A 15,397-nucleotide genomic window follows, 5' to 3' on the forward strand; every position below is an offset into this window, starting at 1 on the left:
ATGGAAGGAGCTTCATGCCCACTAAGTGTTTGATAAAATGCTTAGATGAACAAAGCATGAATATTATTGCTAATATAGAATCCCTTTGACTTGTATTGATATAGATCAAAGTTGAAAAGGTTGACGAACATTGTATTACGCTCAAAGGCTGGAATTAAGGTATGTGAGGCTAATTATCTACGTTTGGGAATATTTTTTATTCTCCCTACGCCTCATTCTTCATACTTAAAAAAGTTTGACTCTTTAATATAGTTTAGCCCTAGTGTCATGATATGATATAGAGAATCGTTATCTTCTAGGGTTGCGGTTATAGAATTGTTCATGGTTGTCACTTTGAATATCATGAACTCGGGAAGACGTAATCTTTATAGACTTATGCATTGTTATCACATGAGTCTCGGTATAGTGTATAACCCGTTACTTGCATGAGTCCCAAAATCGAAATGATTATCAAAAAGGTATAGCCTCTTGTTGTAAATTGTTGATGTTGAACACCTATATCTGTACTTTTGGGCCCCAGGCCACAGTTTATGCATACGTATTGCTTGGATAAGCTTTTATGCACATTATTTGGGCCCCGAGACACGTTTATATTTACGATTTACAGTGATTCTTCATCCGAAGAAAACTTCGCTTCTTGCTTTCCGTTTGTTCGTTCGGGAAGTTCTAGTATTTTAGACGTTTTACATAACAAGACAATTCAAATGTACCGACGTCCCTTTTATTGCTTGGGGCACCGCATCTCGCGATGCGTGTAACGACACACAAAGTTGACGACTCGGCTAACCAGAGTGCACGTGTCGCCCCTATGGTGAGCCCCACATTCCTTCGGGGCGTTGTCGACTATCCGGTTATTTCGTTTATAGACAAATTTCTATTATTCAAGTACTCTTAGAGGCTTCATAGACAGATTCGGACAATCGATATTTATTATGTTAGCCTTGTTGAAGTCGTTCGATTGTTTGGTTTAGCCATGTTGGCTATCGTACATATGTTCGATTGTCTAAGTATTTCCGCATTATGATAATGAGACTTTTAGTTAATCGACATGTGTTAGTTTTATTTTATAAATTAGTTATGTTTCGGTACCACATGTTGATTAAATATTTGCTTGGTTCGCTCGGTCGCATGGATCGAGCACGGTGCCGTGTTCGTCCGAGCCCGAGTTCGGGGCGTGACAAAGCTTGGTATCGCAGCCTAGGTTCAAGTGTCTTAGGGAGTCTATGAAGCCGTGTCCGGTGGGGTCTCTTTTATATGTGTGAGGGCCCCACACATATAAACAGTTGACCACCAAGACATTCAGGATTTGTTTCACTTCTTTCATACTTTAGATCGTGCAGTTAGAGCATTACTCTTAGGATTTCTTTCTAATTCGTGCAAGTACGTATTTTTAGAAAATGCCTTACAAGAGGAAGTACAAGAAGAGGAACACAATACCAAAGAGCTATTCAACACGAAGAGATTCTGTTCCGAACAAAATCCCCTCATCGCTCCTACTTGCTACACCTCCTGGACATGGATATAAGAGGAGCTATTCAGCTACTCACTCAAATTTTGGCAAATCAGGCCCAGCGACCGGAAACGGCCCCTAGCTCAGGTGCTAGTAGTGGGTCAAACGATTCTAGGACTCGGGGAGTTTAAAATGTTGTTAAAGAGGTTATAAGACCCCAAAATTTCATTGATGGACTCAAAAAATATTTCATGTGATGGGTACGACGGCGGGGTCGGGGCTTTCCAGCTACAAGATGTAGCCCATATTTGGTATGAGACATGGGAACGGTCCCGAGGGGAGGATGCACTTTCCGCTATTTGGGATGTATTTGCAGACGCATTCATTGAGCACTTCATGCCAATTGAGGTCAGAGAAGCCAAGGCTACAGAGTTTGAAAATCTAAGGCAGAAGGACATGACTGTTCAGGACTATTACCTCAAGTTTGTGTCATTGTTGCACACGCCCCTCACCTCGGTTCCCGATACGAGAGCCGTGGTCGAAGATTTGTACTTGGCTTAAACCCCGAGTTGCACAAGGATGTAAGGTTGCTCGTAACGACAAGATGACTATTTCCAAGAAACCGGCATTCGTAAAAACGAGACAAGAATAAAGGAAGAAGAAGGAATGAGCAAAAAGATAGAGAGTTTAGCAAGGGCTAAGTTTGCTGGTAATTTCAGTCATGGGGGATCTCAAAGTGATGGCAACCGTCAGTTTTTCAAAAATAGGTCATCAAGACCTGCTCCCTCAACAGCTAGTGCTCCCTTTTAGAGGTCCAAGTTTGACCGTAAAAGGCGGAACTTCGCATCGGCAAAGTTCACATTCACGGAAGCCGTGACCGACCGTGGTTTTCAACACCCTACTTGCAACACTTGTGGTAAGAGACATTCAGGAGTATGCCGTTCGGGCATGTGGATGGTTGTTTTGGGTGGTCGGCCGGGTCATTTTTTGCGGGATTATCCGTCCGCAAGACGGAATACCGGAGGTAATAATGTCGCTCGGTCCACAAATTGGCGAAATTTCCAATCGGCAATGAACCACAAAGCCCGTGTAATACGGCGGTGGTCGAATCGTCCGTATGCACTAGGTCGCCGGAAGAGGCTCGTGGAGATGTTTAAGTGGTCTTTACCTTCGATGTGTTCGCTCTTATGGATCCAGGATCCACTCTATCTTATGTAACCCCATATAGCTAAGAAAGGATAGAAACGAAAAGTTGCAAGAACCTTTCGAAGTATCCAAATTGGGGATATTAGGCGTATCTATAGGGGTTGTCCGGTGTTAATCTACCATCGCAGCACCATAGCAAGCAGACTTAATAGAATTGGAGATGGTAGATTTTGACGTAATTATGGGTATGGATGGAGTCCCGTTATGCCTCCGTGGGTTGTAGAACCAAAAACCGTGACATTTGATTTTCCCGATAAACTTATAGAATGGAAAGGAAATGTAGCACCTAGGGGTAGAGATTTCCTACCTTCGAGCCGAAAAGATGATCTTAAGCGGGTATATTTATCACTTAGTTCGGTCGTGACGCAGATGCCCAAACTCTCTTCCTCGCCCGCACGCTGTCGCTGAATTTTAGTCTTTCCAGATGGCCTACCCGGAGTCCCTCCTGATAGGGAGATTGACTTTGGAATTGACCTACTTCCTGGCACTAAGCCGATATCTATTCCGCCGTATAGGATGGCCCCAGCAGAGTTAAAGGAGCTAAAAGTTCAGTTGAAAGATCTTCTTGATAAGGGATTTATAAGGCCAAGTGTCTCACCTTGGGGCGCACCGGTCTTGTTTGTCCGAAAGAAGGATGGATCCTTGCGTATGTGTATAGACTACCGCCGTATTGAACAAGGTCACCATTAAAAACAAATATCCTCTTCCCAGAATAGACGATCTATTTGATCAACTTCGTGGTGCTCGTTGTTATTCCAAGATTGATCTCGGATCGAGGTTACCCGCTAAAAGTCAAGGAAGTTGACATTAAGACCGCTTTCAGAACCCGTTATGGTCATTTTGAATTTCTTGTCATGTCGTTTGGGTTGACGAATGCACCAGCAGCTTTCATGGATCTTATGAACAGAGTATTCAAGCCTTATCTTGATTTATTCGTCATTGTGTTTATTGATGACATATTGGTGTATTCCCGTGAATGAGACGGATCAAGAGCATCTCGAATAGTATTGCGGACTCTCAAGGATTGTGAGCTTTATGCAAAATTCTCAAAATGCGAGTTTAAGCTCGGGATGGCCTTCCTAGGCCATGTAATTTCAGGTAAGGTGTTAAGGTGGAACTTGTAAAATTGATGTGTCAAGAATCGGCTCACCCACCCTCAAGATCGGACATCGAAGTTTCTTAGGCTGTGAAGTTATTATAGGCGTTTTGTTGAGGGATTTTCCTCTAAGCTCCGCCGACTAAGCCGACTCGAAGAAAATCAAATTCCAATGGTCAGATGCTTGTGAGCGAAGTTTTGAAGAGTTGAAGAAGAAATTGACTTCTGCTCCAGTTTTGACGAAGAGGAACCGAAGGGTTCGTGGTTTATTGTGATGCTTCGGGAGTTGGTCTCGGATGTGTCTTAATGCAGCATGGTAAGGTTATAGCTTATGCATCTCGTCAGCTCAAGGTTCACGAAAAGAATTATCCGACTCATGACTTAGAGTTAGCAGCTGTAATTTTTGCACTTACGATATGGCATCATTATTTGTATGGAGTGCATGTTGATATTTTCACAGATCATAAAAGCCTGCAGTATATCTTCAAGAAAAAGGAGCTTAATCTTAGACAAAGGAGATGGCTTGAATTGCTTAAGGATTACGATGTGGATATTCTTTATCATCCGGGGAAGGCGAATGTTGTGGCTGATGCTCTTAGTCGGCGTTCACGGGAAGTCTAGCCCACGTGGACATAGATAAGAGAGTTATGACAAAGGAAGTTCACCATTTGGCCAATCTTGGAGTTCGACTTATGGACTCGAGGATGGTGGTATAGTTGTTCGAATAGTGTCTTTCCTCTTTAGTCATGGAAGTCAAGGAGAAACGGTTTAACGATCCCTACTTGTTGCGGCAATGAAAGAGGGATTCAAGATAAGACGACGGCTTTCGAACAAGGGGGAGATGATGGTACCTTGAGGTATCGAGGAACATTATGTGTTCCGGATGTAGATGGACTTAGAGAGCGGATCATGTCAAGCTCACAAAGTATTCCATTCACCTAGGTTCCACTAAGATGTATCATGATATTAGGAGATTTACCGGTGGAACGATATGAAAAAGAATGTGGCGTATTTTGTAGCTAAGTGTTCGAATTGAGCAAGTGAAAGCCGAACACCGAGGCCTAGTGGCTTGACTCGTAACATTGATATTCTGTCCGGAAATGGGAAATGATCAATATGGATTTTGTATCAAGCCTCGGCTAGGAGACATGATTCTATTTGGGCGATCGTTGACCGGCTTAGTAAGTCGGCGCACTTTTTGCCGATCAAGACCACGAGATTCGGAGTAGAAGATTATGCCAAGTCGTATGTTAATGAGATTGTCGGATTGCATGGGACACCGAGTGTCCATTATTTCGAGATCGTGGTGCTCGGTTTACGATGCCGAACCGGGAAATCATTTCAAAAGGATTGGGTACCAAAGTGAACCCCCCTTTTTTCCATCCGCAATTGGATGGCCAAGCAAAGCGTACAATTCGAACTCTAGAGGACATGTTGAGGCATGCGTCTTGGATTTCAAAGGTAATTGGGATGACCATTTACCTCTCATTGAGTTTTCTTATAATAACAGTTATCATGCTAGTATTGGGATGGCACCATTTGAGGCTCTGTATGGGCGAAGATGCAGATCACCAATCGTTTGGTTTGAAGTTGGTGCGAGTTGTTAGGACCGATTTGGTTTATCAAGCTATGGAGAAAGTCAAGTTAATACAGGAGCGTTTGAGAATGGCTCAGAGTCGCCAGAAGTCTTACGCAGATGTGAGGCGAAGGGACTTAGAATTTTCAATTGACGATTGGGTGTTCCTTAAAGTCTCACCTATGAAGGGTGTTATGCGATTTGGCAAGAAAGGGAAGCTCGGTCCCGGATATATTGGACCTTGCTGAGAATTTTACGAAAGGTCGGTAAGTAGCTTATGAACTTGAGTTGCCACAAGATTTGGTTCGTACACCGGTGTTTCATGTATCCATGTTGAGGAAGTGTGTAGGAGACCCATCGTTAGTTGTTCCCGCTAATACTATCATTAAGGATGGCCTCACCTATGAGGAGATCCCCGTAGCCATTCTTGATCGTCAAGTTCGCAAGTTGAGAACTAAGGAAGTAGCCTTAGTGAAAGTCCTGTGGAGGAGTCAGAAAGCTGAGGAAGCTACATGGGAGGCTGAGGAGGATATGAAATCCATGTACCCGCACTTGTTTCAGCCCGCAGAAGAGATTTATGATGAAGCACCAAGATTTTGAGGTATGTAGGCTTTCTTTTCATGCTTTTGGGTCATGTGTGGCCACTTTATAATGCTATTGTGATGTAGCCTTGTGAGGCAATGATATTATGGGTTATTGTGACAGGTTGGTAGTGCCTTATTACAAGGGAAATTCTGGCGAAATTTTTGTAGAATCCCGAATGCTTATCATTCGAGGACGAATGATCCCAAGGGGGAGATATTGTAACACCTCGTAGCTTCGGGCGAAAGTTTGACTCATAAGATGACAATATAATGGAACCAATATGAGGTTTATAGGAAGTGTTTTGAAAACCAATTAAGTCATAAAAAATGTCTTTGGGCAAAGCAAAGTTGAAAACCACTCTACGGGGCATGTTTGCAAGTGAGTTTGTAGAAGGTCTTACTTCCTACGATCATAACCCCTTTAAATATTTAGAATTTGGGAAAACTTCATTAATGAAAGTTGTAGATCTTTGAAAAAGCTTTCCAATGGTAGGTCGCCCAGCCCAAACGAAGCTACGTACAAAAAGTTATGCCCATTTTACTGAAGCCTATCTTCACTGGAAATTTAGTGAATTCGACGGAAACGTCGATATAATCGACGTTTCGTCGATCTAAATGACATTTCGTCGATCTGATCGACGATCCGTCGAATGAACCGTCGATTGGGAAGAAAGGAGAGGTGTCTCACTGGAAATTTGGCCAATTCGACGGAGAAGATCGACATTTCGTCGATCTGATCGACGAAACGTCGAATGAGCCGTCGATTGGAAGTACGTTTTCGGGTGATCTAACTTCGGGAGGCCATAACCCTATTATAAGTTGGGAATTTGCAAAAATCGTATAACATAAAAGTTGTAGATAATTGAAATAGATTTCCAACGGTATATTATGGGCCTCCTGGGAGACATTAGTTAGGGAGATATGGATGTTTTAAGATTTAAAGATCAATTTGGACAAAGGACTTGGTCCAACCCGAACTCAAGTCGGGTCAGACCCATTTCCACTTAATATTTAAGGGAAATGTCCAACCCTAGCAGCCTCCTTCCCTCATATTTTCAGATTTCAGAGAGAGAGAGAGAGATAGAGAGAGAGAAAGGATAGTTAGAGAGAGAAAGGAGAGGATCCATCAAGTTGAAGGTCTCAAATCCCAAGGCTCGTGAAGGATAAAGTGTAGTACAAGTTCTTGCCGTCGTTCTAAGCTACAAATCAAACTTGGGGTGTTGATTTCGTGGTGGATGCTCATAAAAGGTAATATTCCTACTCTCAAATCATTTATAGTTGAGAATTGATGAATTCTTGGGAGAATAACAAATGGGTTTGATAAAGGAAATTATATGAATTATGCTAGAGTTTTGGATTGTTGATTTGGGATTATTGTATTCATGTGGGTGATGAAGAATGATGTTGATTACACCTAATTGAGATTGTAGAATCACCTAGAAGTAACAGAATGGGAATTGGGTGAAGAAATCACCATTAATGGAGACTGTGGAGCTTCATGCCCACTAAGTGTTTGATAAAATGCTTAGATGCACAAAGCATGAATATTATTGCTAATATAGAATCCCTTTGACTTGTATTGATATAGATCAAAGTTGAAAAGGTTGACGAACATTGTATTACGCTCAAAGGCTGGAATTAAGGTATGTGAGGCTAACTATCTACGTTTGGGAATATTCTTGATTCTCCCTACGCCTCATTCTTCATACTTGTCAGCAGTTTGACTCAGAATATAGTTTAGCCCTAGTGTCATGATATGATATAGAACTGTTATCTTCTAGGGTTGCAGTTATAGAATTCGTTCATGGTTGTCACTTTGAATATCATGAACTCAGCACGTAATCTTTATAGACTTATGCATTGTTATCACATGAGTCTCAGTCAGTGTATAACCCGTTACTTGCATGAGTCCCAAAATCGAAAAATTATCAAGATCAAAGATAGCCGGTCTCGGTATTGTAAAATTGTTGATGTTGAACACCTATATCCGTACTTTGGGCCCTAGGACGGCTTATGCATACGTATTGCTTCGGCGGAGGCACGGCTTTTATGCACGTTATTTGTGCCACACGATTATATTCTGATTTTACGTGTGATTCTTCATCCGAAGTGAGTACTTAGGCCTTTCTGCTTTCTGTTTAGTTCCCCTTCGTCCGATTTCGCTTCAGTTCTAGTATTTTATTGCTTCAGTTGCTTTACATACCAGTACAATTCAAATGTACTGATGTCCCTTTTTATTGCTTGGGGGCCTGCATCTCGCGATGCAGGTAACGATACACAGGTTGACGACTCAGCTAATTAGGAGTGCACGTGTCAGCTTTGGTGAGATTCCTTCGGGGCGTTGTCGCTATCCGCTATTATTTCGGTTATAGACAGCTCTATTATTCGAAGTACTCTTAGAACATAATGGTTCGGGCAATCGGATATTTATTATGTTAGCCTTGTTGGCCGATCGTTGTTGTTTGGTTTAGCCATGTTGGCTACTTTCAGATATGTTACGATTGTCTAAGTATTTCCGCATTATGATATTTCAAGAGACTTTGGTTAATCGACATGTGTTAGTTTTATTTTATAAATTAGTTATGTTTCGGTACCACATGTTGATTCGGCGCTGATTGGTTTGCGGTCATTCCACGATAGACACCGGTGCCGTGTTACGTAGCCTGTGTTCGGGCGTGACATTATGGAGGACTCAGATTAGGATAGAAGATTAGTAAGTAATCTCGCTTTTTCTTTCGCACTAGTAGTTGTAGTTTTTCTCTATCGTTTATTGCCCTTTGATTCCTGCTTTTATGTATTGGGTCTTGTCTTTCCAGGCTATTTTATCATGACTTCTTCGCTCTTATTATTTCTCATTTTCGCATTGCTTTGATATGCTTGTCCTTATCTGACTATTTTTCCTTGTTTTCCCTTTTTTTCTTGTGAGTCGAGGGTCTTTCGGAAACAACCTCCCTACCTTCCAAGGTGGGGGTAAGGTCTGCGCACACTTTACCCTCCCTGGACCCCACATTGTGGGATTCTACTGGGTATGTTGTTGTTTTTTGATTTTGGTGAGGCACATCCGAAAAGAATAAGAACTAAGCATTTTGCCAATTTCAACAACTTCCTTCTTCTTCCTTCTTCTTGATCTAATAGTGCAAATTCCAAGAATTGTGAAAAAGGAGTTGATCCAAAAAAATAAATTTTAGAGGAGAATGTAGATGGAAATTGATCTGAGGAAGCATATATACTGGAACTCTGGAAGTATATGGAAATTGATCTGATGAAGCATATATACTGGAAGTTGGTTTGCTATGGGCTCAAGCTATCTCTATTCTTGCTTGTATTTTACACTGTATTTGTATTTCTTCCTTTTGAATTTTCGCGGTTTTCTAATAGGTGTGCAATTTGATGGAGTAAGAAAGCTTGAATTTGGTAAAATAAACGTTGAGATGTACGCTTTTGAGAGGATATTTTCAAAGTTTGTTTATTAAAATGAATTTGTATTATGCGAAGTAAATAGATCTCCGAATTTGACTATATTATTGGTGATTATTTGTTTTTGAGATAATGATGTTCCTTTCAAGGTTCGCAGATGTTATTTTCAAGGTTCACATGATAAATATTCTTATCTTCTGATATTTTATTTTTTGTAATTTATTTATTCATTTACTCGTGTGAGTAAACTCTATTGTGGTTATAATGGACCTACTTTTCTTCTTTTTACATATTTATTAGTGAATGATGACGTTTTTTATTATTTGATGTAGAATTTGATGAAATGAGTTATCTTCTTGTGGATGATCTTCATATTGGCCAGCGCTTCTGCTCTTACGGTTTCCGGTCTAAAATTATTGATGTTTTAGTCTTTAAAAGTTAGTCCAAAGTAATTGATATTCACAAAATCAAGAAGCTATTTAATCAAAGCGCATTTTAATTTTTAGAAGTAAGTGAATTTCTTAATTCATATGCCAGATTAAAACATTATTTATTTTGGACCGGAGGGAGTATCGGTTTATTTTGGGACTCTGAAGCTTTTTTCCTTGATATTGGTCAATTTTGTCCTTTTATATTCACGTTGCTATGGTGTTTCTTTCTTTAAAAATAATCTTGATATGCTTTCGTCTTCTTTAATATTCTTAAGAAAAAAATTGCTCTTTATATCTATAGTGCCTAATTCTATTGAATTCCTTAGAGGAATACTTTGCTGAAATATTATTTCGTTTTCTTTCTCTCATTTTCCCATTAAATCGCATGGCTTAAATGTGAATTTGGAAAGACCAAGCTGATAGACTTAAGAATTAATTAACTTTAGTGATGTGTTGGTTTCCAAATATTACCGTTTCTTCATATTTGTATATGATAAAAATTGGGGTAAAAAGTTATGACCTTCCGACGATAGGTCGAAGCAAAATAGAAATGTGGACTTCAAAATGTGACGTTGGTTTCAGTTCGGTGATTCGGATGAAACGAAGCCCGAGGGGTCGTTAGTCCGTCGGGCCGAAGTGATGCCAGTTATCATAAACGCGAGAAATTCGTGATGGGTCGCATTTCTCACCGCCCATCCCGTCGTCCGTTACGCTATAGCTGTTGTGGCACCATTAATAGCAGTAATTAACATATTTTTACCATATTTTGGGGGAGCATTAGGATTTTAACTCTTGTACTATAAAAAGATGTAAACCCTCTCATTAGGAGGCATCTGATTTTACTTTCACACACTTTGTAAAATTTCACACTTAAGTTAAAGTTCTTTAGCAAATTGGCTCGGGCACATAGCCTGACACTCTGCACCGGACCAATTTCTCAGTGTCAAGCAATAAATGACTCAGGCTATTTCTATCTTTGTTTGTTACATACAATTGATTGTTATTCCATATTTCATTACGTATTTCATATTTTGTTACGTTAATGAAAAATTAAACCACGTATCCTTTAACCGCGCCTAAATTCAATTATTACCTTTTAAGGGATAAACAGTTTGGTGCCCACCGTAGGTCAAGGATAATAGTGGTGACTTGTTTACAACCCTACTTTCACGTGTTCTCTTGAAGTTTGTGATTTCAGGTTAACCTCGAAATGTCAAACAGCAGCCAATCGATTCACTTGAACAATAACGGTGAACCAGGCCACCACTGCGAGAACAACAACAATGGGGTACCAGTCAATAATTTATCCCAAGATCCGAATGGCCCCGCCGACTCAAATACTGTCAATTCGAATGACGATGTCGACCTGAATGTTGGCAGCAATCATCCCGTTGATCCGTTCAATAGCAATAACCCCATGATTTCACCTCAAGCATCTATACTAAGGACACCGGGTGATGCGGGAGAAGAAATTAACTTACGCTTAATATTTGATATGTTATAGGAACAATGGGCGGCTATAGCGCAACTCCAAAAGAAGAACAGTGGCGCAAGTGCGGAGGAACCGAATCAAATCGGTGAACTGGTCCGTGGGGAAGATCAAGTCGCTGACAATGGCAATGAATCGACCTCCTATGGGTCATCCAAGGTCCTGAAAATGTTTGAAGCATTAGCCAAACGGATCGACATCAATGAGAAAAAGGTGAAAATTTATAATTCTCGAGTGGACCAGATCCCCCGAGCTCCGCCGATCTTAAGAAGGCCGGATTCCAAATGGTACCGTCAAAGGTGTAACCCTCTGAGCGTGGCCCGCCCCAAAGTTGATCCCAAAGAGGTTTAAGATGCCGAACATTCCTAAGTAAGACGGAAACACGGATCCACAGGAACATATGACTTCCTATACTTGTGCCATAAAAGGCATTGATCTCGAAGAGGATAAAATTGAGTCGGTGCTGCTAAAGAAGTTCGACGAGACATTGTCCAAAGGGGCAATGACATGGTGTTCTATGATTCCTAAAAATTCTGCTAACTCGTTTAAAATGCTTGCAGATACTTTTATAAAGACGCATGCTGGAGCTCGGAAGGTCCAAGCAAGGAAGGTTGATATATTCAGAATCACCCAAAAGGGCAACGAGTTACTACAAGAGTTCGTATCTAGATTCCAAAAGGAACGGATGCTTTTGCCCCCGGTTTCGGAGGAATAGGCAGCATAAGGTTTCACCAAGGGGCTAAACCCTCGGAGCTCTGCCGCCTCATTCAAACTGAAGGAGAACTTGTTAGAGTACGAGGCGGTGACATGGGTCAATGTCCACAACAGATATGAGTCCAAAATTCGAGTGGAGGATGATCAACTCAAACTTCCACCAGGTTCAGTAAGCTGAAGCAAAAATGCAGATAGACCAAAAGGGGCAGTTGAAACAGAGTTGAAGTCATCAAAACATAGGTACCAGCCATACGGTCAGTCGAAAAGGTCTAACTTTAGGACAGACAGGGGAAGAAGCGGTCACAATCATCACTTGGTCTGGAATGATGGGCGAAATGATCACAGTTCGAGTAATTGAGGTTTGTAATTTAGGAATGATACCGGTGGGTCATCCAACAGTGGTGAAAGCCCAAAGTTGTCCGAGTACAATTTCAATGTTGATGTTGCGGGTCTTGTTTCAGCTATTGGCCATATTAAGGACGCGAGGTGGCTAACACCACTTCGGTCTGATCCTACTCAAAGGGATCCGAATGTGATATGCGACTATCATGTTACTCATGGTCATCGGGCTGAGGACTGTCGACAACTGAGGGATAAAATAGTTGGACTATTGAAAAATGGGCACTTGAGTGAATTTTTAAATGACCGGGCGAAAGGAAATTACAAAAACAGAGAAGCAAATAAGCAAGTTGAACCAGTGGAGCCTCAACACGTGATCAATATGATTATCTGTGGGGCAGAAATTCACCGAGGTCCAATGATGAAGAGGACAAAGGTCTCGATCATTCGGGAAAAATGAACCAGGGATTACGTACAGACGGGTTCCATTTCCTTTAGTGATGAAGACGCGGAGGGCATTATTTAACCCCACAATAATGCTTTGGTAATTTCTGTCCTCATTAATAAATCTCAAGTTAAGCATTTATTGATTGATCCAGGTAGTTCAGCCAATATTATCCGTTAGAAAGTGGTAGAGCAGCTAGAACTGTTGGACCAAATTGTGCTGGCAGCTCGGGTTCTCAATGGGTTCAACATGTCATGTGAAACTATGAAGGGAGAAATTACTCTGCCAGTGAATATCGTCGGGATGGTTCAGCAAACAAAGTTTGACATCATTGAAGGAGAGATGAGATACAATGCATTGTTGGCAGACCGTGGTTGCATGACATGAAGGCAGTACCTTCGACATTGCACCAAATGTTGAAGTTTCGAACCCCGAAGGGTGTAAAAGTGGTTCATGGGGAATAGTCGGTGGCAAGGGAGATATTTACAGTTGAAGAAGCAGCTCTAGTACCGAAAGCACTACCATTAAAGGTTGTAAAAGAGTCGATCAAAGGCAAAGATGCTAAATAGCAATCATAGGATTTGGGCCCAGTCAGCCCGAAGATAGAGGAAGAAACGACAAACCTTGAGAAATAAGATTTCGATGTTCCTAGGTCATTTGTGCTGCCGGATGATTTGGACGCAACCAAATGGACTGTGGAAGAATTAGAACAAATCATCTTGTTCGTACATCTGTCGGATAGAAAGGTATACCTAGGCACGGGGTTAACCTTGGAGCTCAAGCGTAGATTAATTGAATTTCTTCAAGCTAACGCTGATTGTTTTGCATGGTCTCATTTAGACATGACAAGTATTCCAATTCCTAATTTATTACGTAAGCAAAACTTTGGGGATTGCGGAAAAACGGTATTCTCATTTAGAAAAATTGGCTCTAGCTTTGTTAAGTACATCTAAAAATCTAAAACTTATTTTCAGTGTCATCCTATATGCGTAGTAACCACATAGCCATTAAAAATGTCATGCATAAATTGGAATTATCTGGCAGGTTAGCAAAATGGGCAGTAGAAATTAGCGGTTATGACATTGAGTGTAAACCCAAAACAGTTATAAAGTCTCAAATTTTAGCAGACTTCGTAGCAGAATTTACACCCGCAATGGTTCCCGGGGTGGAAAAAGAACTCTTGTTATTTTTGAGAAAAACTTCGGGGGTCTGGACCTTACACACGGATGGAGTATCAAACGTGAAAGGGTACGGACTGGGAATCGTACTTAAGGCTCCCGCAGGTGATATTATTCGACAATCAATAAGGACTTTAAAATTGACTAACAATGAAGCCGAATATGAGGCTAAGATTGCAAGTTTAGAGCCGGCAAAAAGTTTGGGAGCTGAAGTCATCGAAGCAAAATGTGACTTGTTTCTAGTCATGAACCAAGTTAACGGGTTTTTCAAAGTAAAAGATGAAAGGACGCAAAGGAACTTGGGAAAATCAAAGTGATTTAACATCGATTCAAGAAATGGACCATGCAGAAGAATTTAACTCTGGTATAGTCGTTCAATTGATGAACTCTGTGGTAGAAAATGGCCATGACGAGGTAAACACAACAAGTTTGACTTGGGACTAGCGTAATAAGTATATTGACTATCTTTAAAATAGGAAGCTGCCATTGGATCCTAAGGAGTCTAGAGCTCTTCGAACCAAACAGTGATATTTTGCTTGATCGATGGACAATTATATCTTCGATCTTTCTACGGCCCTTCGGCTAGATGTTTGGGATTTGGAGAAACAGATTATGTGATGCACAAAGTCTATGAGAGGAGTTGTGGAAATCATTCGGGAGCAGAGTCAATGGTCTGGAATTTGATTAGGGCCGATTATTACTAGAATCAGATGGAAGAAGATACAAAGAATTTCGTCCAGAAGTGCGACGAGTGCCAGAGGCATGCACCGATGATACACCAATCGGAGGAATTGATGCATTCGATCCTGTCGCCATGGCCATTCATGAAATGGGAAATGGATATTGTCGGACCTTTACCTTGGGCTCTTGGTAAGGTACGGTTCATTTTATTTATGACTGACTATTTTTCTAAATAGGTTCAAGCGCAGGACTTTGAGAAAGTCAGAGAAAAGAAGGTCATTGGCTTTATTTGGGATCACATCATCTGTCGGTTCGGTATTCCCACCGAGATAATGTGTGATAACGGCCGACAGTTCATTGGCAATAAGTTTAATAATTTCCTCGAAGGTTTGAAAATTAAGAAGATTTTGTCAACTCCGTATCACCCAAGTGCGAACGGGCAAGCGGATTCAACAAATAAAACCATTATTCAAAATCTAAGGAAGCAGTTGAAGGAACCTAAGAGCAATTGGAAGGAATTTTTGTCGGAAGTACTTTGGGCGTATAGAACGACCTCAAAGTCGAGCACTGGTGAAACACCATTTTCCCTAGTTTATGGTGAGGAGGCCTTAATTCCTGTAGAAGTCAGGGTGCTGAGCTTAAGATTCCAGTACACAACGGATGACTTGAATGACGAGGCTATGGCTGTAAAACTTGACTTAAAGGATGAACTTTGTGGGACTGCGTTGGTCCATTTAGCAGCACAAAAATAATGGATGGGAAGACATTACAATCGAAGAACGAATCTTCGG

At 41.1% G+C, this 15,397-nt stretch overlaps 1 long non-coding RNA gene across 1 annotated transcript; it reads left to right on the forward strand.

Moving 5' to 3' along the window:
• The first annotated feature begins 6,999 nt into the window (after positions 1-6,999).
• Positions 7,000-8,231, forward strand: LOC132044335 (uncharacterized). The gene is made up of 3 exons (XR_009412106.1): positions 7,000-7,160; positions 7,501-7,555; positions 8,180-8,231. It is a non-coding gene; the product is annotated as an uncharacterized LOC132044335 (long non-coding RNA).
• Positions 8,232-15,397: the final 7,166 nt, after the last annotated feature.

Source organism: Lycium ferocissimum, unplaced genomic scaffold, assembly GCF_029784015.1.
Source record: "Lycium ferocissimum isolate CSIRO_LF1 unplaced genomic scaffold, AGI_CSIRO_Lferr_CH_V1 ctg418, whole genome shotgun sequence".
Taxonomy (NCBI): Eukaryota; Viridiplantae; Streptophyta; class Magnoliopsida; order Solanales; family Solanaceae; genus Lycium; species Lycium ferocissimum.